Source organism: Bos javanicus, chromosome 11 (genome assembly GCF_032452875.1).
Source record: "Bos javanicus breed banteng chromosome 11, ARS-OSU_banteng_1.0, whole genome shotgun sequence".
Taxonomy (NCBI): domain Eukaryota; kingdom Metazoa; phylum Chordata; class Mammalia; order Artiodactyla; family Bovidae; genus Bos; species Bos javanicus.
The window spans coordinates 94,964,320-94,991,957 of NC_083878.1; the positions used below are offsets into that span (position 1 = coordinate 94,964,320).

Consider the following 27,638-nt stretch of genomic DNA (forward strand, 5'->3'; position numbering starts at 1 on the left):
AGTGATGTCTCTGTCTAGGTTTGTCATAGATTTTCTCCCAAGGAGCAAGCGTTTCTTAATTTCATGGCTGCAATCACCATCCACAGTGATTTGGGAGCCTGAGAAAATAAAACCTGTCACTGTTTCCACTTTTCCCCTATTTTGTCATGAAATGATGGGAGCGTGTATTCTAGGTGCCAGCAATTCCCCTGTAAAAATTTATCCTACAAAATTACTAGCATATGCATGCAAAAATAAGTTACTCCCTGCAGCATTGCCAGTAATGCAAAAATATTAGACACAACTTAAACGTCCTTCAGGAGAATCAGGATTGAATACATTGTGGTATATCTATGACTCTGGAATACTATAGCACTATGGGAGTTCTTTGGAGGGAATGATGCTAAAGCTGAAACTCCAGTACTTTGCCACCACATGCGAAGAGTTGACTCATTGGAAAAGACTCTGATGCTGGGAGGGATTGGGGGCAAGAGGAGAAGGGGACGACAGAGGATGAGATGGCTGGATGGCATCACTGACTCGATGGACGTCAGTCTGAGTGAACTCCGGGAGTTGGTGATGGACAGGGAGGCCTGGCGTGCTACGATTCATGGGGTCACAAAGAGTCGGACACAACTGAGCGACTGATCTGATCTGATCTGATCAAAAAAGAATGAAGTAGATCTATATTACTGACAGAATCTCGCATATTTATTTATGTATTTACAATTTCATTTTGTTGATTTTTGGTTGTGCTGGGTCTTCGTTGCTCTGCGCTGGCTCTGTTGTTACTGTGGCGAGTGGGAACAACTCTTCATTTCGGTGCACGGGCCTCTTATTGCAGTGGCTGCTCTCGTTGCAGAGCACAGGCTCTAGGTGTATGGGCTTCAGTAGTTTCAGCTCATGGGCTTTAGCTGCCCTGAAACTTGTGGAATCTTTCCAGACCGGGGATCGAACCTGTGTCCCCAGCATAGGCAGGCAGATTCTTAGCCACTGTACCACCAGGGAGGTCCTCGAATATTTTTTAAAAACTGGTTTATTCCGACATGTTTTTTCAAAATATTCATTTGTTTGGCTGTGTGGCACATGGAGTCTTTTGTTGTAGCTTGCAGGCTCTTTGTTACAGCACGTGGGCTTCTCTCTAGCTGCCGAGCGTAGGCTCTAGAGCACAGACTCAGTAGTTGTGGCACATGGGCTTACTTGCCCCAAGGCATGTGGCATCTTAATTCCCTGACCCCAGATCAAACCCGAATCCCTTGCATTGGCAACCACTGGAGTACCAGGAAAGTCCCTTGAATATGTTTTTTATTATGAAAAGCAAAATTTACAACAATGCATGTTAGACAGTTCACCTTGTGCTTCTGAACAATTTGGTGTGTAAAAAGACTTAATAGTGTGAAAATTGTTAATGTGCTTTAAAAAAGTTTTTGATCTTTGCAGTAGTTGGTCAGGGATCGTCCATCAATCTGGGGGGAATTGGGAACATCTAGAAGAAGGAAAAAGAGAAGAACAAATTCAGCTTCAGACATTCAAAAATAGGATTTTGTAGCTCGACAACAGTCAACTTCGTAGAGTTCCTATTTATCAATTAAAAATTTGGCCATGTGGTTAGCCTTGGAAGGAAAGATGTGACCTTGGGGAAAGCCTACCCCAAAGACAGAGTGGGGAGAGAAGGGCGGGGAAGGCAATGAGGGAGGGGGACAGGAGGGCCCCAGTTCCTACCCTTTGAGCCTTGGCTTAGGGATGGCAGCTGGTTAAGGGCGTTAGTGAAGGGAAAGGGAAAGTGCTAGTTACTCAGTCATGTCCAACTATTTGCATCCCTGTGGGTACCCACTAGGCTCCTCTGCCCATGGAATTCTCCAGGTTAGAATACTGGAGTGGGTAGCCATTCCCTTCCCCAGAGTATCTTCTCTACCCAGGGATCGCACCCAGGGCTCCCATATTGCAGGCGGATTCTTCACCATCTGTGCCACCAGGGAAGCCCATAGTGAAGGGATGTTATCATTAATGACAAAGAGGCCATGGCCTCCACTCTCCATTTTCACCTTAGGAAGAGATCGTCTGAGGACACCACCGCAAAACCTGGGCTGTGGTGCCCGGCTTCCGAGATGACCCTCATGGTCACCTTCTCGGCTAGTCCCTATTGGGACCAGTTCTGCTGGAGTTTGCTATGGACTGAATTGTGTGTCTTCAAAATTCATATGTTAGCACCCTAACCCTCAATGTGACTGTATTTGGAGACAGGACTTTGGAGGTGTCTTTGTTGTTTAGTAGCTAAGTCATGTCCAACTCTTTGTGACCCTGTGGACTGTAGACTCTGTCCATGGGATTTTCCCAGGCAGGAATACTGGAGCGGGTAGCCATTCCCTTCTCCAGGGGATCTTCCCAGGCCAGGGATTGAACTCGTGTCTCCTGCACTGGTAGGAGGATTCTTTACCTCTGAGCCACCAGGTAAGCCCTTGGGGAGGTGATTAAGGTTAAATAAAGTCATAAGGGTGGGATCCTAATCCCACAGGACTGGTGGCTTTATAGAGCTCTCTCCTAAGAGAGTTTCTCAGTCTCTGTCTCTCTGCCATGTGAGGACACAGTAAGAAGCGGCCATCTACAAACCAAGAAGAGATCTCTCACAAGGAACCAAATTGGCCGGCATCTTGACTGTGGACTCTCTGGTTTCTGCAACTGTGAAAACCAAACTTCTGTTGTTCAAGCCTCTCAGTCCATGGAACTGTGTTCTGGCGGTCCAAGCTGACTAAGACAGAGCTCTCGAATTTTAGTAGGACTTGTGAGCAAGGCATGACTGTCGTTTGTTCTGGGCTCTCATCAAGGATGTATGTGTGGCAAACCCTCAGAAGACAGACAGAGAAAGAAATGTCTCTGTGGCGAAGGGCAGGCATGCTCCTGCCCATTATAGAAGGTGTGGTTTCCCTCAGCTCAGAGCTCTCTCCTCTAATACAGCCCACTGAGCGAGCAGATGACTTCTAGCTCTCTTTATGCTGATCTGTGGGAACTGGGCACTGGGTGAAAAAAAAAAATGCTGATTCTCTGGCTGTTGCTATGGTTGTGAGTAGTGAACTGTCCTCTGTGTCTGACCCTGGAGCCACATGTCTTCTGTTAGCATCCAAGAAGTGAGGGCATCTAAGAAGCCTAACTTCTTAGCTTGTAAGTAGGGTAAAAATGGCAGCCCCTCATAGTCCCTGACAATTCACCCCGACACTGAATCAGACCTGACCCCCATGGCCAATAGAATACTGTGGAAGTGATGCTATGTGATGCCTGGACTTCAAGACCAGGTCACAGGAGCTGATACAGCTTCTGCCTGGCTGTCCTGGGAAGCTCACCCTTGGATCCCAGGCACCATGTGCTGAGGAAACCCCAGCTTCCCACGCAGACAACACAGCCCTCACTGGCTTGTTAGAAATGTGACCAAGCCAACCTGGAAGTGGATCCTCAGTCCCAGTCAACATTCTGCAGCCCTCCAGCATCTTACTGGAATCTCAGGAGTCATTCAGCCAGAACTGCCCCATCAAAGCCACCCCTAAATTCCTCACTCAGAGAAATCAATGAAAATATTAAATGATGACTGTTATTTTAAGTCATTGCATCTGGGGATGGTGTTTTAACGCAGCACAGGTAACTAATACACGGGACACAGGTTCCATCCTTTTAGTGGCAGGGTTATCCAGCAGAGGGAGATTTTGAGTTTTCCTGAAATCCCACGTGGTATGGAAGATGAGGTGAGAACTGAGGACCTGCCTGAGGGCTTCTGAGCCTCACTTTTCCCATCTGTATAATGGGAGGATGCTGAGAGTTCTCCCTTCCTAGGGTTGTGGTATCCATGTAAAGCATGTAGCACAGTGTACATGGAGACGTGAAGTTACTGTTAACTTTGGCATATAACAAACTCCATCACGAGCATGCACTGCTTTTAATGATTTTTCTGAGAGGTTAAAAATTCAGAAAAACCCAAAGAGTAGTACAATAATCACTCATAATCACACAGCCTAGATTAACAACAAATAGCTTTTTGTCACATTTGGATAAATCTTTTTTAAAATTTTTATTTATTTATTTGGCTGTGCCAGGTCTTGGTTGCGGCATGTGGGATCTTTAGCCTGTGGGATCTAATTCCCTGACCAGGGATTGAACCCAGACCCCCTGCTATGGGACTGTGGAGTCTTAGCCACTGGACCACCAGGGCTTGAAATCTTTTTAAAATTTGACAGCAATATATAAATATGTTCTCCCTTTGAGCAACTGACCCAAATATTAGGATGAAGCTGGGACCCTCTTGACCACTCCCCAAGTCCCACTCTTCCCTCCCTCCCCTGGATACAGCAGGAGTGTGCTCTGTTACCTCTGATGGCCGTTTTTCTCCCAATGCCACTTAATGATGTCACTGCACAGTTAGCCCCACCTCCAGCGTCACCTGCAGAGTCTGCCCCATCGCCCCATGTCAAACCAACACACACCAACTGTGTGTCACCTGTGTGTAGCGAGGTTCACTCATTTATGATGTCATCTGTGCACAGCCAGGCTCAGTGACGCATAAGCCCAGAGTCACTTGCCCACAATCAGCCACAAACAGCCATTTGCCGTCCCAGACTCCATCCATTGGGGCTTCCCTGGTAGCTCAGGCGGTTAAGAATCTGCCTGCAATGCGGGACACCTGGGTTCAATCTCTGGATGGAGAAGATGCACTGGAGAAGGGAATGGCAACCCACTCCAGCATTCTTGCTGGAGCATTCCATGGACAGAGGAGCCTGGCGGGCCACAGTCCACGAGGTCGCCAACAGTCGGTCAGGACCGAGCGACTACCACACTCCATCCACTGCGCCATGTGGTATGACGACATCACACACAATGTCACAGGACACGGGCGGGCCCCGCCCCCCGCGGAGCCCCGCCCACAGGACTCACTACACCCTGGGCGCGGCTGCCGGCCAGCCTGGGGCTTGGATCGCCGGGCTTGGAGGCCTGGACCCAGGCCCTGCCTCTACCAGCAGGACCACCATTCAGGGGCTCCATCTCAGTGAGCTGAGGAGGCCCGGGCCGCTGCGGAAGCGAGAGCGAATGCAGAGAAAAGGCTTTGTTCTTTGTGGGCAGGTCATTAAGGGGAGCTGGAGCCCCTCTGCCAGCCCCTCCCCTCCCACAAAGGAACAAAACAGCAGCTATTTTTAGATTCGTGTCAAACTCCCTCAGACCCTGGGGTGGGGAGTCCCGTGAGAGAGGCATTTGTGAGGGCTCTAATGAGCGGCAGCAGCAGTACGGGCCGACTCTCCAGGCAGCTGGCCCCCATCTCCGCCAGGGGAGGAGCCAGCCCCGGATGTTCCTGAGACAAAGGGAGGCCCGAGACAATGAGAACAATGCCCGGGCTCCCCGGTGCCTGCCTGTCGGGGAGCACCCCCTACTTGTGCGAGGAGGTCCCATTGGGCACAGCGCGTGGGCATGGGGGCGCTCCTTCCCTGGTTGAACGCACGGGGCATCTCATAGGCCCCGTTTCCCTGAGGAGGCTACCTGGGACGAGGGGGTCTTGTGCCTGACAGCGCCTGGGCTCTTGCTACTACACAGATGTCATGTGATGGGCAGTTTTGGGCTCATCCAGCTAAGAAAGAATCCCCGCTCCGAACCCTTAGAGATGTGTGGATTTGGGCCTCAATTTCCTCACCTGTAAAATGGGAACGATCATTCTCACCTCCCAGGAGTGTTATGAGGAGTCCAGGACGCATAAGTGGGTCCTCAGCAGGCTGAGCTGTGAGCTCCTCGCAGAGCAAGGGCCTCATCTACAATACGGCTGGAGAGCCCAAGACACTACCTGACACACAGTAGGTGGTCAGCAAACTTTGTTGAAGAGGTTACTGAAGGGTCCTTAATAGCCTTCCGCCCTACAGGCTTGCCCCAACTTGGGTCACCCTCTTTCCAAGACTTGCCCGCAGGGTCCTTCCTCTTGGAAAGAAATTTGCCCTCTAAGACCAAGTCCCAGTCAGCGGGTGTTACCTCCCCGGGCTGGGAGCCCTATATTGCAATGACAGCGCCTGGCCACCAGGGGGCGCAGTCTCTTAACGTTTCCACACCAGCTTGAGTCCTTCCCATCACCACTCAGCCTGGAGCGCTGGAGATGGTACCCCTCACCGAAGCGGGTATCTGTCCACCTACTCAGCCAGAGATCTTGGGGCCATTCTCCTAAAACGCTGTGGAGGAGCAGCATTACAACCAAGACTGTCATCTTGCAATGGTTAGAAAGAAGCACTGTTCAGGTCTGACCTGCTTCTCCCGCATTGCAATGTCCTGCCCTCACAGATTATGGTGACCCATTGCTGCCCCAGGCTTACCCCACCAGACTTCAGGATTCCCTGTTCTGTACCCTCCCCTCCCCAGCCAGAGAAGCCCAGACCATCAGAGCCAGAAGGTCCTCAAGTTGATTTGAGTGTCTCCTGCCCCATTTTACAGACGGGAAAACTAAGGTCCATAGAACAGACCTCAGGAATACACAGTGAGGAGGTAACTGGACCAAGACCCAAACCTGGGTTCTCTTTTTCCACTTGTGCTGTCTCATGCATGAGCTGTTTCACTGTTGTTCTGTTGTTCTTTAATTGCTAAGTCATGTCCAACTCTCTTATGACTCTGTGGACTATATAGCCTGCCAGGCTCCTCTGTCCATGGAATTTTCCAGACAAGAATACTGGAATGGACTGCCATTTCCTTCTCCAGGGAATCTTCTCAACCTAGGGATCAAACCCTCGTGTCCTGCATTGGCAGGTGGATTCTTTACCACCGAGCCACCTGGGAAGTCCCACTGTTGTTCTAGGGGAAGGATAAAAGGGGAAAGAACATTTTCAAGGACTTCTTATATTCTGTTCTAGATCTTTGCCTAGATCTGTACCTGCATTATTTGGTTGAATCCTCTGCCAACGCTTTGAATAAGGAGTTATCTCCACTTATGAATGCGGAAAGTGAGGTCTGGTGGGGTTGCCTGAAGTTTCACAGCTAAGAAATAGCAGCAATCATATTTGTCCCTGGAGCTGTCTGATTCCCAAATCCACATTCTTTCTGTTCCGTTAGGTTGAACTGTATAAAATTGCCATTCCCAGAGGTCAAAGTTTTTAAAATACTTGGTGTTATATGTTTAAGTTTAATACTATGCCAAAGGGACTGTATTATCCTAGAGGAAGGGGCCATTAATTGGAATATTCTGGTGGCAGCGGGGGTGGGAAAGTGAGGGGAAGATTTCTTTAAGAGTAAAACACCCTGAGGAGATGACTATTGCGGGAGAGATTCTTCCCTGCCCCGCAAAGCACAGATAAGATTCCTGAAATGGCTGTTGGCTCTAGAGGCTCCAGTTCATGAACTTCTGACCACAGAGGGGTCCTGCATCTTGGGCAGGAGGAGAACTGGAGGGGGGTCTTGAGGGAAGATGTGGCCTCTCTGGCTATGTCAGGGAGGCCCCTTGGAAGAGAGACAAACCTACATGATATAAATTTAGGATGTCACATAATGCCACAGAATATCGTGGCAAGAATGCCATAGAGTGCTGTTGAATGTCAAGGAATGTCGTAAAATGCTCTGGAATGTCAAAGAATGTCACAGGATATCGTGAATTCTTGTAAATGTCATAAATTGTTGTAAATGTCAAAAGATGTCACAGAATGCTGTAGATGGTTGTAAATGTCATTGGATGTCAAGGACCACCTTCCAATGTCATCATAGAATGCTGTAGATGGCTGTAAATGTCGTGGAATGACTTAGAACGTCATCCTAGATCTCCTAGACCGTTGTAGGCTGTTACAGAATGTCGGCATCACAGAATGTCATGGAAAGTTCCAGTCAGTTGGAAAAGACTCTGGGTTCCAGGTTTACCTGCTCGTTTTGCAGATGGGAAAACTGAAGCCCAGAGAGGAAAAGGGGCTTGCCTAACGAAGCTCACCCAGATAGTCACTGGCAGATGTACATTCAGCATCTGGAGCTCTGGACTCCCAGCCCAAGCAGCCTCCCTTCGCTGACGCTCATGGGGATTAATTAACCCTGTGATAGAAACAGTGGTGCCCAGTGGGTATTCAGCAAAATTCCCAATTCTGGCTGGCACTAGCCCTATGTCAGAATGGGGAATTAACTCCACGTGTGGGGCTTTCTGGTCTGGAAAGCGAAATAATGAGGTCTTTACACTGAAATCAACAACATTCCTTCTCTTCAGCGGAAAGAGGGTGAGTATGTTGGGGCAGTCCTCAGAGACCTCTCCAGGCCCTGGGCCAGAAAAGGTGCCCCTGGGCTGTCCTGGCAGCTGCTCCTTGACAGCCAGGGACTCAGAGGTGCCCAACTTTGTAGACAACTCTTGGCAGAGGCCCTGGGGCCCAGGAGGCTGGGTGTGGGTCTCAGAGGTGGGGAAGCAAGGGAGGGACCCTGGAAGGGTCTTTCCAGCCGGATGTCAGGCAGGCAGGAAGGATATCACTTTGGCTGAACCGACTGCCCTGAGGGGAATGGAATTCAGCAATAGGAATCCAAAGAGTCCCACTGTCTCGGCAGGTGGATGGATGAGGAATCATGGAGGCAGGTGCCAGATGCAAGTGTCTTCAGGAGATGGTCTTCCCTGGTCTCTGCATCTAGCAGGAGACTCCCCCTGTAATCAGACATGCTCTACTTTCCTCCTCCTGTCCCCAAACCCCAAATCTCTCCCTCTCCTCCCCCACTCTCTCCTTCCCTCTTGTAAAGATCCCCACCCAGAAATACCTTGTCCCCTCTTCAGGGTCCTGAGCCGGCCCCTTGGTTCTAGAACCATCCTGAAGTTTCCTTGATGCACACCAATGGGCATAGCCCCAAAGCTCTCTGCCCTGCGAGGGGAAGTGAATTGGGGAAGACCCCCAGGGATCTGTTCCATCCCTACCAACACGGAGTCCCCTTCCCCTGACTGCTAGTCTAGGGACCTTTCCAGGCCCAGAGCCAATCCAGGGTGCCCCCCCTGCCCCGAGGGGAGAGTTGGTAGTGGCACTGAGCCAGCTCACCAGGGAAGGTCCCTCTGGAAGACACTGGAGCTGGCCCAGGCTGACCACAGACACCTTCTAGCTGAGCCGGGGGTGGGCAGAGGGAGGGGCTTTTGCCCCCCGGGGCTGGACCAGCAGTGACTCAGAGCCTTAGGCACCCGCTCTCTTAGCAAAGCCTTCCCTTCTCTCAAAGAATTCGCTCCCTGCAGCTGTAAAAATAACAAGGTCCCAGCAGAGCCTGGTGGCAGAGCTGAGTTCAGGAAGGGGCACGAAGAATGTGCAGGAGGAGCTGAGGGGAGAGGAACTCAGGCAGAGAAGGCCGTGGCACTGGGGGGCCTGCGGGTGACCAAGGGCTGTGCAGGACCACGGGAGGAGCTGTGGGATTGGCCCCGCTCTTGTCCATGTTAATGAAGCTTTCTAGCAGTGCAAGTGTGTGTGCAAAGACACTTCAGTCATGTCCTATTTTTTGCAACCCTGTGGACTGTAGCCCACCAGGTTCCTCTGTCAATGGGATTCTCTAGGCGAGAATATTGGAGTGGGTTGCCATTTCCTTCTCCAGGGGATCTTCCCGACCCAGGGATTGAACCCGCGTCTCATGCCTTCTGCACTGGCAGGCAGGTTCTTTACCACTAGCTCCACCAGGCACATGTGTTTTGGAGACTATACGTCTGCATGCGAGCACGTGTACCTGAGTGTGTCCTCACCCTGGTGGGGTGCTGTGTATATATCCACTGATGGGTGTCTGCAGGTCATTCTGCATGTTGGAGTATATGTGTGTAAACCTGGATGTGTTTCCATGGGGATGGATGTGATTGTGCACATGTGTATCAAAATAAAAATGGCCTTAACAGCAGCCATCAGAGAATTTAGTTTAAAGACAGTGGAGAGCAGTGTTGAAGAGCTCTACCCTGGACTCAGGAAGATCTGAGTTCAAAGCCTGCTGTGGCACCTTGGGCAGGTGATTTGGCACCTGTGAATTTTAGTTTTCCCTCTGTAAAATGGGGACAATACTAGCGACACCCTCATAGGGTTATCATGAAGTTCGAGGGAGACAGTGAATGTAAAAGGGATCTGTGAACTGTAAAAGGCTGACAAGGGGTGGGAAAAGATGGGTAATATGGCTTTTGGTGAGTCCCGAGGAGAAACAGTAATACTATGCAAATCACGTGTAAGAATTGTAGCGGGAATAAGAGAGCAATAGAAGGAAGTGTCAGGCCCTAATAGGGGGAAGTGCGCATGCTGGGGACAATATTTATCCATGTGCCAATGTCAGTGCATTCCCACCCCTCCCCCACCCTCCATCCACTGTTTGCCAGCCTGTTCCCTGATCTTGAGTCCTAAAGAGTCAGAAGAATGGATATAAGAGATAGGAACAGAGAGATGGAAGGAGAGGCTGAGATGATGCAAATGATAAAGAACTGGGAGGAAGGGAGGAGGAGAAGGAAAGGAAAACAGAGAGGGGATCGTGGGGACTGGATGTGTGAAAGGCCGTAGAGCAGGTGCAGGTGTGAGACTGGGGAGCACAGAGGGGCTGGGGAGAAGCTGTGAGTTCTGACCTGGATCCCTTTAATGTTCTTGAAATCCATGTACAGGCTGAAATTCTTAATATCCTATTGGATGGCTGTATCTTGTGACTTCAAACGTGATTCTGGGCTGAGACTGGACCATTTAGGACCACCAAATGGTCTATAGTCTAATCAGCTACCCCGGTAGCTCAGATGGTAAAGAATCCACCTGCAATGAAGGAGACCCTGGTTCAATTCCTGGGTTGGGAAGATCCGCTGGAGATGGTTTAGCCTACCCACTTCAGTATTCTTTGGCTTCCCTGGTGGCTCAGCTGGTAAAGAATCTGTATGTAATGCAGGACACCCAGGTTCAATCCCTGGGTTGGGAAGATCCCCTGGAGAAAGGGAAAGGCCACTCACTCCAGTATTCTGGCCTGGAGAACTCCAGGGACTGTATAGTCCACGGGGTTGCAAAGAGTCTGACACGACTGATCGACTTTCACTAATCAGCTTTGTCTAAGGAAACTGGTCTGCCTCTGGGTGGGACAGCAGTCTGGGGAGAAGGAGATGATGGTGAGCTAGGCAGATCCCTCCAAAGGCCTCTTCCAACAAAGGGCACTTCTGATCCTTGGTGCCAGAGCATCCTCCCCGGGCAGGTGCTTCTCTGTCCCAACCAGGCAAAAGGTGGAAAGGCTGGAGAGGACCTCAGGGTCCTGGGGTTAGGGCAGCTTGGGACTCCCAGCCTCCATCCAGGGCTGGATCATCTGTATATACTCTCTGCCCCAAAGAGCTTGTATTCTAGAAGAAGAGACAGAAACCATATTTCCATAGGACATGATAAGAGTAACAATAAAGGCATTACAAGGCAGAGCGTAGGGGAAAGTGTTGGCCAGTTCACCCATGCAGAGAAAGGGAGCCACAGAGGTGGTGACCTTCAACTTGAGTCTTGAGGTCTGAGCCAGAGACAGCCAAGAGGTCATGGAGGGAATGTGTTCCAGGGAGACAGGAATAGCCTGTGCAGAGGGAGGCTGTGAGAAGCCTGGTATGTAAGGGAAAAACCGGGAGGATGAGGCGTGGGCCGTGAGAGGGAGAATCCAGAGCAGGAGGGGTAGGGGGAGGAGATGAATGGGGGAAGGAACTTCAGAGACCATGTCAGGGAGCACTTGAATTTCGGAGTAAAGGGAGAGGATTGTATCTTGAAGCAATGAGGAGCTTTAGAGATGTGGAAGGTTTTAATCAGGGAGTAACGGGATCGAAATGGCATTTGAGAGAGATTACTCAGCCTGCCAGGTGGGACCCAGGAGAGGAGAGGGGAGGCAGGAAGGCAGTCAGTATGAAATAATGGCAAACACACGGAGCTTTATGTGTGTTATTTCATCTTATCTTTTCCACAGCTCAAGGCAAGATCGGCATTCTGGTTTTACAGATGAAGAAACGGACTTGAGAGATGAAGTGGATTTCCTAAGGTTGCAAACGGGACCAATCTGATGCCACAGCCCTCAGTCTCTGAGTCATGAGTCTGGGGTGAAGTGCATGGGGTCTGGGTTCGAGTCTTCAGTGGAACGTGTGACTCTGACATCGTGTTGGTGACTGACACAGGGCTCTGGGCCTCAGTCTCCTCATCTGTACAGTGGGGTTAATAAGAGCATCCACCTCATGGGGGCGCGAGAATCAAGTGAGTTGATCTGTGCACACCACCTGGCAGGCAGTGATTGCCCGCTGTCACGTGCTGCCATCACCGAGCCACAGCCATGAACCATTCAGCCTGAAAATGCAGGGAACGCAGCTCTGGGCTGGGAGAAGGGGGAGGACTTGAAAGATGTAAGGAGTGGGATGGGAAGGATATGGTGGGAGGACAAGGAGGGAGGATCCTCAGGTGAAGACTCGAGCCCAGGCAGCCTGGACCCAGACCTTATACTTGTACTTCACCCCAGGCTTGGAGACGGAGGACTGTGGCATCAGACGGTTTGGCTTGCAAGCTGTGTGACCTTGGGAAAGTCACTGGCTGTTCTGGGCGGCTCTGGGGGTTGGCAGGGCTCTTCACTTCTCTGGGGGACTGGAGGCTGAGCAGGTTCAGGGGATGGGGTTACTGAGGGATACTGTGTCTCCAGCTTCTGTGAGCATCAGCCAGTCCCCAGCTGCCTCTGCAGTCTGGAGAACTGTGAGCTGCCTCTCAGCCCTGACCCTCACTCAGACAAAGACCTGTGCTCAGCTGACTCTCCCAGGGAAGCCTTACGACCTTGGCAGAGTCTAGGGATGGACCAGGGTTCACCAAGGCCAGCCAGAGGCCGTCTCCTCACCAGATCTGGGACCCTCGTCCAGCCTTGGAGACACTCCCAGGCCCCTGCTGGACTCCTGGCAGCAGTCCCTGCTGAGCGGACCTGGAGCCTCTGCAGGGCAGGTGTACCGAGAGAAATGGGATCTTTTCCTTGTGCGATTTTCTCGTGTGAGTCAACATGATACCACTGCCAGGAAAGTAAAAGCTTCTTTAAAAATGTAGGATTTTCTCCTAATATGTCATTTGGGGACTATTTAGGATGCCAAGGCCTTTTCAGTGTTTTAGAAAGAATGGATGTATTTGTGAAAAATACTGGCCATACATATTCTTTCTTCTGAGCCCTCTATTATAAATGCCATTTAAAAAAAATTAAAGGAAAAAAATAAGGCAAAATGTACCAAACTGCAGTCCCTGTGGGAGGACTGTGTAAATTAGGGATGCTGCTGCTGGTGCTAAGTTGCTTCAGTCGTGTCCGACTCTTCTCGACCCCATGGACTGCAGCCTACCAGGCTCCTCCGTCCATGAGATTTTCCAGGCAAGAGTACTGCAGTGGGGTGCCATTGCCTTCTCCAAATTAGGGATGAAGGACTGCTTTTGAGTTCAGACAGCCCCACGTATGAATTCCTCTTCGGTCCTTCCACATCTTGAACAGCAGACAAGTTATTTTCATCCGTTGGGGTCTCAGTTTGTTCATCTTCTAAATGGGCATGGAATTTCTGCAGTATTTTCTGACTCCAACAGCCAGTTCTCCAGACACCCACTGGCATCCAATAACTCAAAGCAATGCTGACACTACCTACCTAGAATTAGCATCGTATCCCACAAGTTGCAGGTCTGACAAGATAGCCCCCACCTCAGATGCCAGTTGCATCTGACCAACTGACTGTAAATTGGGATCCCAGGACCCCTACTTCAAGTTCAATAATTTGCTAGAACAGCTCCCAGAACTCAAGGGAGAAGACTTGCATTTGCTGGTTTATCATAAAGGCTGTAACTCCATACCAGCTAAATGGAAGCGATGCATAGGCCCAGAGTTTCCATTCCTTCTCCAGGTATGCCACCTCTCAATACCTTGACACTCCTGACAGTGTAGACAAGAGGAGTAAAGAAGCCAACACCAGAGGGTGAGCCAGACTGAGGGTTTGAGGAACCTGAGCCACTGTGAAATGCTGCGGGTGGGATGCGCCTGCAGGAGCCACAGGTCAGTAGAGGGAAGGGCAGGACAACAGGGCTGGCCGGGGCCAGGTGGCAGGGGGCTGGCCTGGTGACCTGTATGTGGCTTCTTCTCTTCTTTAAACTGTCTTTAAATAAAAGTGGTACTGGAGGAGGGCATGGCAACTCACTCCAATATCCTTGCCTGGAGAGTCCCATGGACACAGGAGCCTAGCGGGCTACATAGAGTCGCAAAGAGTCAGACACAAATGAAGTGACTGAGCACACACACTCGCAGTATTTATTTAAAAGATCCCTTGGAAACAGATTCACTGGATCTGTATAGAAAGGTGAAAGAAAACAAAAGTCAGAAGAAGTCCATGTCCAAACATTAACTAATAAAATTATTTGGTTTATTTTCCTCCCATAGTCATTTCTTTTTTTCCCCATAATCATTTCTTTTACTGTATCTATCCATCCAGCCATCCATCTATTTATCCATTAGCTCAACATTCAGAAAATGAAGATCATGGCATCTGGTCCCATCACTTCATGGGAAATAAATGGGGAAACATTGGAAACAGTGTCAGACTTTATTTTTGGGGGGCTCCAAAATCACTGCAGATGGTGATTGCAGCCATGAAATTAAAAGACGCTTACTCCTTGGAAGGAAAGTTATGACCAACCTAGATAGCATATTCAAAAGCAGAGACATTACTTTGCCAACAAAGGTCCGTCTAGTCAAGGCTATGGTTTTTCCAGTGGTCATGTATGGATGTGAGTTGGACTGTGAAGAAAGCTGAGCGCCGAAGAATTGATGCTTTTGAACTGTGGTGTTGGAGAAGACTCTTGAGAGTCCCTTGGACTGCAAGGAGACCCAACCAGTCCATCTAAAGGAGATCAGTCCTGGGTGTTCTTTGGAAGGAATGATGCTAAAGCTGAAATTCCACTACTTTGGCCACCTCATGCAAAGAGTTGACTCATTAGAAAAGACTCTGATGCTGGGAGGGACTGGGGGCAGGAGGAGAAGGGGACGACAGAGGATGAGATGGCTGGATGGCATCACCGACTTGATGGATGTGAGTTTGAGTGAACTCTGGGAGTTGGTAATGGACAGGGAGGCCTGGCGTGCTGCGATTCATGGGGTCGCAAAGAGTCAGACACGACTGAGCGACTGAACTGACTGAACTGATCTAGCATCTATCTGTCTTATCTACCAACCTACCTATCTATCCATCTATCATTTATCCATCCATCCATCACCCATCTATCTACAAAATGGTGTCATAATATTCTTGATGATTTTCAGTCTGTCTTTACATGTTATGTGTGAGCATTTCTATGTTATTTAACATTCTCCTATGATACCATTCCCTATTTTAGGGAAATATGGCTTCTTTTTTTTAAACTTTTTATTATAAAATAGAGAGATAGAAGTCTCAAAACACAGTATATACCTTAATGAATTATAATAAACAGACACTCTTGTGACCACTACCTGGTTCAAGAAAGAGAATTCAGCCAGCTGCCCAAATGCCTCTTGATGCTTGGCCCAGTCACAATTGCTTCCTTCTCTCTAAAAGAACCAGCACCCTGGTTTTTATGTATGTTACTCTTTTGCATTTCTTTGTAGTTTCATCACTCTAGTGATGATACTAGATATACTCTAAGTATATCTAGTGGATATACTTAGAGACTATAGTTTAGTTGGACATTTAAAAAAATTCAATATGCCTTTTAAGTTCTTTTAATCTACAGATTCCCCCTTCATTCTGTTCTTTTCCTTAAAATCTGTATCTTGAGGAAAGCTGCCCATTTGGCCTGTAGGAGTTCCACAGTCTGAATTCTATCCAGGGCAATTCATTGTGTCCTCTGTCTGCTGCTGCTGTTGTTTAGTCAGTCAGCCGTGTCCAACTCTTTTGCAAACCCAAGGACTATATAGCCCACTAGGCTCCTCTGTCCATGGGATTCTCCAGGCAAGATTACTGGAGTGGCTTGCCATTTCCTTCTCCAGGGGATCTTCCTGACCCAGGGATAGAACCCACATCTCTGTGTCTCCTGCATTGCAGGATAATTCTTTACCACTGTGCCACCAGGGAAGCCTATCCGTTGTACTTCTTGCAAACTCTCATTTTTAATGGTCCTGCCATGATTTGTAACCAATGCCTTTGGATTGCCCAGCTCATTTTTTTGAATTGCTATAACAAACACCACTAAGATGAACACGCTCATCTATGCACCTTTGTGTACTTGTGGCTACCTTGTTCTGCTGGGGCCTGTCACCCTCCCCTCCTCTAGCCACCCTCTCCTCCCCTCAGTCGGGAACAATGTGCTCTCACCTTTGGGTCAGCCTGACCAGCAGCCTCAGCCCACCTGCAGGCAGGGCTGCAGCCCATCAAGCTGCTTCCCAGAGCCCCATGACACTCTGGGTCCCACCCCACCCCATCCCCCCATCTGAGTTTGGCTCACTTTCCCACTCAGAGACCCCTTCCCACTTGGTCCAGTCTCTAGTCCTTCCCCACAACCCATATTTCTGAGGTCCCAGTAGCATTGGGAATGATCCCACCCAAAATACAGCTTGTATTTTTTTTTCCTTTGTATGTGGTTGAAGTATTTACATATTGAAAAAAATGCACCCCAGCCTATGCTATTTGTGGCCCACACCATATCCGCTGGGGCCACCTCTAATATCACCTGCAGCTGCGGTGGCCACTTAGGGTTTTTCCAAGACAGCTGGAAAGTCATCTAGGGGAGCTGACAGTCTTGCTGTCAGTTTTCTTTCTTTCTGTTTGTTTTAAGATTATTTATTTATTTTTGGCTGCACCGGGTCTTTGTTGCTGCACACGGACTTTCTCTAGTTGCAGTGAACGGGGGCTACTCTTCATTGCGGTGCTCCGGCTTCTTATTGCGGTGGCTTCTCTTGTAGCGGAACGCAGGCTCTAGGTGTGCAAGCTTCAGCAGTTGTGGCTCACGGGCTCTAGAGCATAGGCTCTGTAGTTGTGGCGCATGCATTTAGTTGCTCTTCAGCATATGGGATCTTCCCGGATCAGGGATTGAACCTGTGTCCCTTGCATTGGCAGGCGAATTCTTAACCACTAGACCACCAGAAAAGCCCTTGTTGTCAACTTTCAATCAGTGGATATGTTTGGGGAGCCAGTGAACAAATGCCCCTGTTTTCTGTCCTTCAGAGAGACAATTTTCAAATGTATTCTACACCCTTTCTTAGGAATTCCATGGCAGACCGACCATCACTTGCCCATTCCAATGTGAACCCTTTTCTGGTGTTCTCTCCTCCCCCATATCATTCCTCCTTTTCTTGCTTCAGTCTCATGGTATGACCTCACAATTAAACTTTCAGTCCCCCAAGTCCTTGTCTCAGGCTCTGTTTTGAGGGGAACTCTAGTTAAGACATTGGAGTAGTATTTTGTGAATCATAGCCTGGTGACTGGGCTAACCAGAGTTCTCCAGAAGTAGGCAGCTTGAGAATCTACACCAAGGGGGCTGACACTCACTGATCTCTACAGTGATGCTGTCTCCTGTGCTTGAGAAACAGGCTGCAAACTAGGTGCCCACCTTCTGCCTGCCTGAATAGGAGATTTGAACCTCATCGCAAAAAGCCCTTGTCATTTCTCCGAGAGCATAGCAGTATGTTTCATTTGCCTGTTTCCAAGTAATGGCACATAAAATTGCCATGTGGAGACCTGAACTAGAGGAGAGAGACAAAGGCGAAGTGCTTGTGAGTCATCAGGAGTAAGGGACCAGACATGACCACCATGAGGTTCAGTGAAGTTTGTCTATTTTGTGGTTTTTATAATTACTTTCTTCATTTCAGTTTTAAATTAGGTTCATTGTTTTTTTAAGTCCCTTTGACAAAAAAGAATTATTATTTTTAAAGTTGGAAGAGCTCATTTGATCAATAAGACTCTCTAAAAAGTCAGTGGACAAGAAGACCAAAGACACACTAAAATAAAAATAAATCACACAAAAAAGACAAATGGCCAGTAAAAAGTAAAAACATGACCATCTATTCTAGTGAGCAAAATAAATGCAAATTAAAGTGGCAAGATGCCCTCTTTTGTCTATCAAGCTGGCAATGATTTTAAGATGTTTAAAATGCCTAGACAGTGTGACAGGCTACCATTTATTCCCCCAAACACAGCCTCTCTTCTACTACAGCCGAGTCATAGGTGGGCATATGAACCCCTGTTAGGCGAAACACATGAACTGAAACTGTCCACCCTGGCCAGGCACTCATTTGCATGAATTATTTTACAGCAGGAGGTCCTAGTGAGGAACATGGAACTGATAGGCCACCACCAGCTGGAAGAGTTCGGAAAAGGTACGTGTCCTACCACTTCCCAGAATTATTCTCTCTGGCATCCACCTTGGCTGAGCAATGGGTGTGCCACTAGGAAGGACCCTGAGTCAGAGTGATTGGCCAGTGAAAACCTGGAAACTAATCCCATCACCATAAAACTCAAGACTGCAAGCCACATGGCAGAGCAGTCCTCCTGGGTTCTCTTACCTTCCTGCTCTCTGCCCTGGTGCCCCTTCCCAATAAAGTCTCTTGCTTTGTGAGCATGTGTGTCTCCTTGGACAATTAATTTCCAAGTGCTAGATAAGCCCGCCTTTTGGGCCCTGGAAAGAGTCCTCTTTTCTGCAATACACCCAGCTAGAAACTATATTCCCAGGCTCCTTTGCGGCTACGTATGACCATGTGAATAAATTCTTGTCAACAGAAGTGCTAGAAGTGATGTTTTTAATTTTAGTTTCACTTGTGGAATGTGAAGTCAAGTGAGCCTTAGGAAGCATCACTATGAACAAAGTTAGTGGAGGTAGTGGAATTCCAGTTGAGCTATTTCAAATCCTAAAAGATGATGCTGTGAAAGTGCTGCACTCAATATGCCAGCAAATTTGGAAAATGCAGAAGTGGCCACAGGACACGAAAAGGTCAGTTTTCATTCCAATCTCTAAGAAAGGCAATGCCAAAGAATGCTCAAACTGCCACACAGTTGAACTTATCTCACAGGCTAGTAGAGTAATGCTCAAAATTCTCCAAGCCAGGCTTCAGCAATACGTGAACTGTGAACTTCCAGATATTCAAGCTGGTTTTAGAAAAGACAGAGGAACCAGAGATCAAATTGCCAACATCCATTGCATCATAGAAAAAGCAAGAGAGTTCCAGAAAAACATCTATTTCTGCTTTGTTGACTATGCCAAGGCCTTTGACTGTGTGGATCACCACAAACTGTGGGAAATTCTGAAAGAGATGGGAATACCAGACCACTAGACCTGCCTCTTAAGAAATCTGTATGCAGGTCAGGAAGCAACAGTTAGAACTGGACATGGAACAACAGACTGGATCCAAATAGGAAAAGGAGTACGTCAAGGCTGTATATTGTCACCCTGCTTATTTAACTTCTATGCAGAGTACATCATGAGAAACAGTGGGCTGGATGAAGCACAAGCTGGAATCAAGATTGTCAGGAGAAATATCAATAACCTCAGATATGCAGATGACACCACCCTTATGGCAGAAAGCAAAGAAGAACTAAAGAGCCTCTTGATAAAAGTGAAAGTGGAGAGTGAAAAAGTTGGCTTAAAGCTCAACATTCAGAAAACTAAGATCATGACAACTGGTCCCATCACTTAATGGCAAATAGATGGGGAAACAGTGGAAACAGTGGCAGATTTTATTTTTCTGGGCTCCAAAATCACTGCAGATGGTGACTGCAGCCATGATATTAAAAGACGCTTACTCCTTGGAAGAAAAGTTATGACCAACCTAGACAGCATGTTAAAAAGCAGAGACATTGCCAACAAAGGTTCGTCTAGTCAAGGCTATGGTTTTTCCTGTGTTCATGTATGGATGTGAGAGTTGGACTGTGAAGAAAGCTGAGCACCGAAGAATTGATGCTTTTGAGCTGTGGTGTTGGAGAAGATTCTTGAGAGTCCCTTGGACTGCAAGGAGATCCAACCAGTCCATTCTAAAGGAGATCAGTCCTGGGTGTTCTTTGGAAGGAATGATGCTGAAGTTCAAACTCCAGTACTTTGGCCACCTCATTTGAAGAGTTGACTCTGAAAAAGTCAACTTGGAAAAGACTCTGATGCTGGGAGGGATTGGGGGCGGGAGGAGAAGGGGATGACAGAGGATGAGATGGCTGGATGGCATCACCGGCTCAATGGACATGAGTTTGAGTAAACTTTGGGTGTTGGTGGTGGACAGGGAGGCCTGGCATGTTGCATTCCCTGGGGTCACAAAGAGTCAGACACAACTGAGCGACTGAAATGAACTGAACTGAACTGTTATACTAGTCAGTGTTCTGGCAGGGAAGAGACAGCATCCTCAAATTGGCTAAACTGGGGAGAGCTAATTATAGGGACAATTTATGAAGGAATGGGCTTTTGTCTCTGGTTCCTGGGAGGTAACCACCAAATCCTTGGTATTTCCTGAGTGATAGGAGTGTCTTTGTTATTCATGATGGGCTCCTCAGGCCACATAGGATAGTTTATGCTTTTAAGGCGACTTGTGGTAGGCTCTTAGAAAGTTGATGCTAATGAGATGACTCAGGATGGAAGATGACCATATCAGAAAGTACGGCCGTGTGATTAGAGGGTTAAGGCTTTGAGCAACATGATAAAACAAGTATTCATGAAGAAATAAGTATCAGTTAGCCAGCAAGAGTCTGTTCACTTGAACTCAATCAGTGTCCATATAATTATATTTCACTCCCTTTTCCCATTGCTTGAATTTGGGTCTGATTTCCTGTCTCTGAGACCTGCCCCATCTGCACTCTGTCCAGCTGTGTTTTAGCTTGATAACATTGGATTCTCATCCCCTATATACACTTTCATTCGTGATTTGACCACAGCTTCTTTGATCTGACTCCCACAGTTGTCTCTCTTGTTAGATCCTACGTAATAACAAATTCTAACACTTCCCTTTCAGAATTGTTTACTCTCAAATAGTCCTTTTCTCACCTCTTAGCATAGTCTGGGTCCTGTTTATTTATAAGATGCATCTCTGGTAGCTTCAGGAAATTTGGTCTTCATGAACTGTGGCAGCAGTGTGGGAAGTGGCAGGATGCACTGTAGGAAAATGCAGACCACGTTTCAGCACCAAGGAGAGCTCTGAGGGAGCCGGATGATCTCATACTGACAAAAGCTTTTTATCCTAGGAAGCTCATGAATACCCCTATAGGTCACACCCACTAGAAATAATTGTTTGTCCCTGGGGTGACAAAACATTTCACTTATTATGCTAAGTATAATGGACTGATAGTGGTTACCCAAAGTGCTCTACTGGAGAGAAATTTAAAACCTTGTTTGCGTTTAATAGGAAATTGTTCTGAGATTGATTAATGATGTCTGCCACAGGTGGAAAATTAGTAAGTCATGGACTGTTTCTTATTTGTTTGCCAAATCTAGTCTAGCTCTTAAGGTACATATAGAAATTTTATGTACGTTTTGCTGTATCTGTCTATATTTTCCTTTTAGGTACTGTGTGCTGTTTTTTGTTTGTTTTTAGTGAAGCCTTTCTTGCCATGAGATTATAAAAATATTCTTTTATTTTTTTCTAAAGTTTTCATATTTATATTTTAAATCTCATACATTTTGTTGGTCCACTCATATCTTCCTTATCTATAACATAAAGTTTTAATAACTATAACTTTGCATTTGGATAGCTTATAGTGAAGTGGAAATCTCTTTAAGATGTCTTTTTTAAGGTTTCTTGGCTATCCTTATGTATATTGTCTCCTTCAATGAACTTTAGAATCAGTTTGAAAATTTCCATTAGAATTTTAATTATGATTGCATTGAATTTATAAATTAATTTAAGGAGAACAGAATTTTTGTGATTTAAAATCTTCTTCAGGAACACTGTACATCTTTTTTTAAGTCTTTCTTTACATATATCAAAAATGTTGTGTACTTTTCTTTATAGAGGCTGTATTCATTTCTTGTTAAGTCTATTCCTGAATACTTTACACTTTTTGATACTATTGTGAGTGGCATTTTCCATGTAAAATGTTATAACTGGTTAGTACTAGTGATTTAGAAGGGCTTCCCTGGTAGCTCAACTGGTAAAAAATCTACCTTCAGTGAAAGAGACCTTGGTTCAATTCCTGGGTCAGGAAGATCCACTGGAGAAGGGATAGGCTACCTACTCCAGTATTCTTGGGCTTTCCTGGTGGCTCAGATGGTAAAGAATCTGCCCACAATGTGGGAGATCTGGGTTCGATCCCTGGGTTGGGAGGATTCCCTGGAGGGGGGCATGGCAACCCACTCCAGTATTCTTGCCTGGAGAATCCCCATGGACAGAGGAGCTGAGCGGGCTACAGTCCATGGGGTGGCAAAGCGTCGGACACAACTGAGCAACTGAGCACAGCAGCAAAGGTTCAGAAAGCTACTGAATTTTGTATGTTGTTCTTATATCCAAACTCTTTACTAAATTCTCCTACTAGTTTATAACAGCTTTTCACTATTTTCTTTTTGGATTTTCTGCACCTATTCCCTTCAAACAGTGATAGTTTCTCTTTGTTTTTCAATACTAATACTAAATCATCAATATATCTTATATTTTATGCCTTTAAAGGTAAGTTTCAGGCATCAGTACACCTCATCCTTAAGCACTTTAGCATGCATATTTTTAATTAGTATTCAATACTTGTTTATGATTCTTTTTTTTCTCTTGAATTTATACTGCTTCATGCATAGAAGATCATACAACAGCATATTTCTAATTTTTCTCCCCCATCCATTGTGGTGTTAGTCATACATTTTACTTTTTATATGTTACAAACATAAAATACATTAAATTTTATATTTGATTTATGCTATTTTCTTTTTTTTTTTTCATATATGAGTGTAGGTCCAAGTTGTTGTCTGGTATTTTATTCCTTCTACTTAAAAAAATCTTCTAATGTTTTTAGTGTAGATTGGCTGATTATGAATTTTCTCAGTTTTTATTTGTCTAAAAAGTTTTCTTCTAAATTTTTGAAGGGTATTCTCATTAGGTAGATTATTCTTAGTTGATGTTTTGTTTTTTTTTTTCTTTTAAAACCTTAATGATGTTACTATAAGGGCTTTTGCTTATGTGGTTTCTGTGACAAGTCTGCTATAATTCCTATCTTGGTTCTTCTTGTGTCTTTTGTCTCTGGCAACTATAAGATTTAAGATTTTTTTCTTTAATTTTTAGCAGTTTGAGTATGTTGTAACTCTTTTTTTGTTTTTTTTTAAGTATCCTCCTTGGTGTGCCCTGAGCTTATTGGATCTGTGATTTGTTGTCTTTCATTAATTTCGGGAAATTCTCAGTAGTTGTTTCTTCAAATATTTCTTCTGACCTGATTTTTCCTCTTTTCAACTTTTGGAATTCCAGTTACACGTTTTTATTGTTATTCAGTCACTAAATTATGTCCAACTCTTTGCAACCCCATGGACCAAAGTACACCAGGCTTCCCTGTCCTTTACTATCTCCCAGACTTGGCTCAGATTCGTGTCCACTAAGTCAGTGATGCTATCTAACCATCTCATCCTCTGCTGCTCTAGTCTCCTTTTGCCTTCGATCTTTCCCAGCATCAGGGTCTTTTCCAGTGAGTTGGTTCTTTGCATCAGGTGGCCAAAGTATTAGAGACTCAGCATCAGTCCTTCCAATGAATATTCAGGGTTGATTTCCTTCAGGATTGACTGATTTGATCTCCTGACAGTCCAAGGGGCTCTCAAGAGTCTTCTCCAGCACCACAATTAAAAAGCATCAATTTTTTGGTGGTAAGCATTGTTTACAGTCCAACTCTCACATCCATACATGACTACTGGAAAAACCAAGGCTTTGACTATATGGACCTTTGTCTGCAAATGACATCTTTGCTTTTTAATAGATAGTCTAGATTTATCACAGCTTTCCCTCCAAGGAGCAAGCGTCTTTTAACTTCGTGGCTGCAATCACCATCAGCAGTGATTTTGGACCTCAAGAAAATAAAATCTATCACTGCTTCCACTTTTCCCCCTTCTATTTGTCATGAAGTGATGGGACTCAATGCCATGCTCTTAGTTTTTTTTTGAATGTTGAGTTTGAAACCTGTTTTTCCACTCTCCTCTCTTACCCTCATCAAGAGTCTCTAGTTTCTCTTCACTTTCTGCCATTAGAGTGGTGTCATCTGCATATCTGAGGTTGTTGATATTTCTCCATGCCATCTTGATTCCAGCTTTTGATTCATCCAGCCCAGCATTTTGCATGATGTACTCTGAATATAAGTTTAATAAGCAGGGTTACAATATACAGCCTTGTTGTACTCCTTTCCCAATTTTGAGCCAGTCCATGTTCCATGTCTGCTTCTAACTGTTGCTTCTTGTCCTGCATACAAGTTTCTCAATAGACAGGTAAGATGATCTGGTATTCCCATCCCTTGAAGAATTTTCCACAGTTTGTTGTGATCCACACAGTCAAATTCTTTAGCACAGTCAATGAAGCAGAAGCAGATGTTTTTCTGGAAGTCCCTTGCTTTCTCCATGATCCAGCAAATGTTGGCAATTTGATCTCTGGTCCTCTGCCTTTTCTAAATCTAGCTTTAAAATCTGGAAGTTCTTGGTTCACATACTGCTGAAGCCTAGCTTGAAGGATTTTGAGCATAACCATCAGATCAGATCAGATCAGTCGCTCAGTCGTGTCCGACTCTTTTCAACCCCATGAATTGCAGCATGCCAGGCCTCTCTGTCCATTACCAACTCCCGGAGTTCACTCAGACTCACGTCCACCGAGTCAGTGATGCCATCCAGGCATCTCATCCTCTGTCGTCCCCTTCTCCTCTTGCCCCCAATCCCTCCCAGCATCAGAGTCTTTTCCAATGAGTCAACTCTTCGCATGAGGTGGCCAAAGTACTGGAGTTTCAGCTTTAGCATCATTCCCTCCAAAGAAATCCCAGGGCTGATCTCCTTCAGAATGGACTGGTTGGATCTCCTTGCAGTCCAAGGGACTCTCAAGAGTCTTCTCCAACACTACAGTTCAAAAGCATCAATTCTTCAGCGCTCAGCCTTCTTCACAGTCCAACTCTCACATCCATACATGAACACAGGAAAAACCATAGCCTTGACTAGACGAACCTTTGTTGGCAATGTCTCTGCTTTTGAATATGCTATCTAGGTTGGTCATAACTTTCCTTCCAAGGAGTAAGCGTCTTTTAATATCATGGCTGCAGTCACCATCTGCAGTGATTTTGGAGCCCAGAAAAAAAAGTCTGACACTTTCCACAGTTTCCCCATCTATTTCCCATGAAATGATGGGACCGGATGCCATGATCTTTGTTTTCTGAATGTTGAGCTTTAAGCCAACTTTTTCACTCTCCACTTTCACTTTCATCAAGAGGCTTTTTAGTTCCTCTTCACTTTCTGCCATAAGGGTGGTGTCATCTGCATATCTGAGGTTATTGATATTTCTCCCGGCAATCTTGATTCCAGCTTGTGTTTCTTCCAGTCCAGCGTTTCTCATGATGTACTCTGCATATAAGTTAAATAAACAGGGTGACAATATACAGCCTTGATGAACTCCTTTTCCTATTTGGAACCAGTCTGTTGTTCCATGTCCAGTTCTAACTGTTGCTTCCTGACCTGCATATAGCTTTCTCATGAGGCAGATCAGGTTGTCTGGTATTCCCATCTCTTTCAGAATTTTCCACAGTTTATTGTGATCCACACAGTTAAAGGCTTTGGCATAGTCAATAAAGCAGAAATAGATGCTTTTCTGGAACTCTCTTGCTTTTTCTATGATCCAGCAGATGTTGGCAATTTGATCTCTGGTTCCTCTGCCTTTTCTAAAACCAGCTTGAACATCAGGAAGTTCACGGTTCACGTATTGCTGAAGCCTGGCTTGGAGAATTTTGAGCATTGCTTTACTAGCATGTGAGATGAGTGCAATTGTGTGGTAGTTTGAGCATTCTTTGGCATTGCCTTTCTTTGGGATTGGAATGAAAACTGACCTTTTCCAGTCCTGTGGCCACTGCTGAGTTTTCCAAATTTGCTGGCATGTTGAGTGCAGCACTTTCACAGCATCATCTTTCAGGATTTGGAGTAGCTCAACTGGAATTTCATTACCTCCACTAGCTTTGTTCGTAATGATGCTTTCTAAGGCCCACTTGACTTCACATTCCAGGATGTCTGGCTCTAGGTCAGGGATCACACCATCGTGATTATCTGGGTCATGAAGATCTTTTTCGTACAGTTCTTCTGTGTATTCTTGCCACCTCTTCTTAATATCTTCTGCTTCTGTTAGGTCCATACCATTTCTGTCCTTTATCGAGCTCATCTTTGCATGAAATGTTCCTTTGGTATCTCTGATTCTCTTGAAGAGATCCCTAGTATTTCCCATTCTGTTGTTTTCCTCTATTTCTTTGCATTGATCGCTGAAGAAGGCTTTCTTATCTCTTCCTGCTATTCTTTGGAACTCTGCATTCAGATGTTTATATCTTTCCTTTTCTCCTTTGCTTTTCACTTCTCTTCTTTTCACAGCTATTTGTAAGGCCTCCCCAGACAGCCATTTTGCTTTTTTGCATTTCTTTTCCATGGGGATGGTCTTGATCCCTGTCTCCTGTACAATGTCACAAACCTCATTCCATAGTTCATCAGGCACTCTATCAGATCTAGGCCCTTAAATCTATTTCTCACTTCCACTGTATAATCATAAGGGATTTGATTTAGGTCATACCTGAATGGTCTAGTGGTTTTCCCTACTTTCTTCAATTTCAGTCTGAATTTGGCAATAAGGAGTTCATGGTCTGAGCCACAGTCAGCTCCTGGTCTTGTTTTTGCTGACTGTATAGAGCTTCTCCATCTTTGGCTGCAAAGAATATAATCAATCTGATTTCCATGTTGACCATCTGGTGATGTCCATGTATAGAGTCTTCTCTTGTGTTGTTGGAAGAGGGTAACATGTAAAATGAGCATAGTTGTACGGTAGTTTGAACATTCTTTGGCATTGCCCTTCTTTGGGATTGGAATGAAAAGTGACATTTTCCAGTCCTGTGGTCATTGCTAAGTTTTCCAAATTTGCTGACATATTGAGTGCAGCTCTTTAACAGCATCACCTTTTAGGATTTGAAATAGCTCAGCTGGAATTCCATCACTCCCATAAGCTTTGTTTGTAGTAATGCTTCCTAAGGCTCACTTGACTTCAGACTCCACAATGTTTGGCTCTAGGTGAGTGACCACACCCCCGTGATTATATGGGTCATTAAGATTTTTTTTTGTACAGCTCTTCTGTGTATTTTTGCCACCTCTTCTTAATTTCTTCTGCTTCTGTTAGGTCCTTATTGTTTCTGTCTTTAATTGTGCCCGTCCTTGCGTGAAATATTCCAGTTACATGTGTATTAGGCCATTTGATATTGTCCCACAGCTGCAAGTCTTAAATCAGTCCTTTTACCATTTTCTAAAAGATGCAAGCATCTTATAGAATTTTAACCCTATTTATCACTTCTAGGGTCTTCCCAGGTGATGCTAGTGGTAAAGAATCCACCTGCCAATGCAGGACATGGAAAAGACGTGGGTTCAATCCCTGGGTCGGGAAGATCCCCTGGAGGAGAACCTAGCAACCCACTCCAGCACTCTTGCCTGGAGAATCCTACGGACCGAGGAGCCTGGCGGGCTATAGTCCATAGGGTCACAAATCCATAGGGTCACAAAGAGTCAGATGAGACTGAAGCTACTTAGCATGCATATATCACTTCTAGACCTTTGTAATATTGATGCCATATATTTTACTTT

The 27,638-nt window shown here is 46.1% G+C and overlaps 1 long non-coding RNA gene across 1 annotated transcript; it reads left to right on the top strand.

The window, feature by feature from the left end:
• The first annotated feature begins 4,769 nt into the window (after window positions 1–4,769).
• Window positions 4,770–6,809, top strand: LOC133257532 (uncharacterized). Its single transcript, XR_009739588.1, has 2 exons — window positions 4,770–5,801; window positions 6,355–6,809. It is a non-coding gene; the product is annotated as an uncharacterized LOC133257532 (long non-coding RNA).
• Window positions 6,810–27,638: the final 20,829 nt, after the last annotated feature.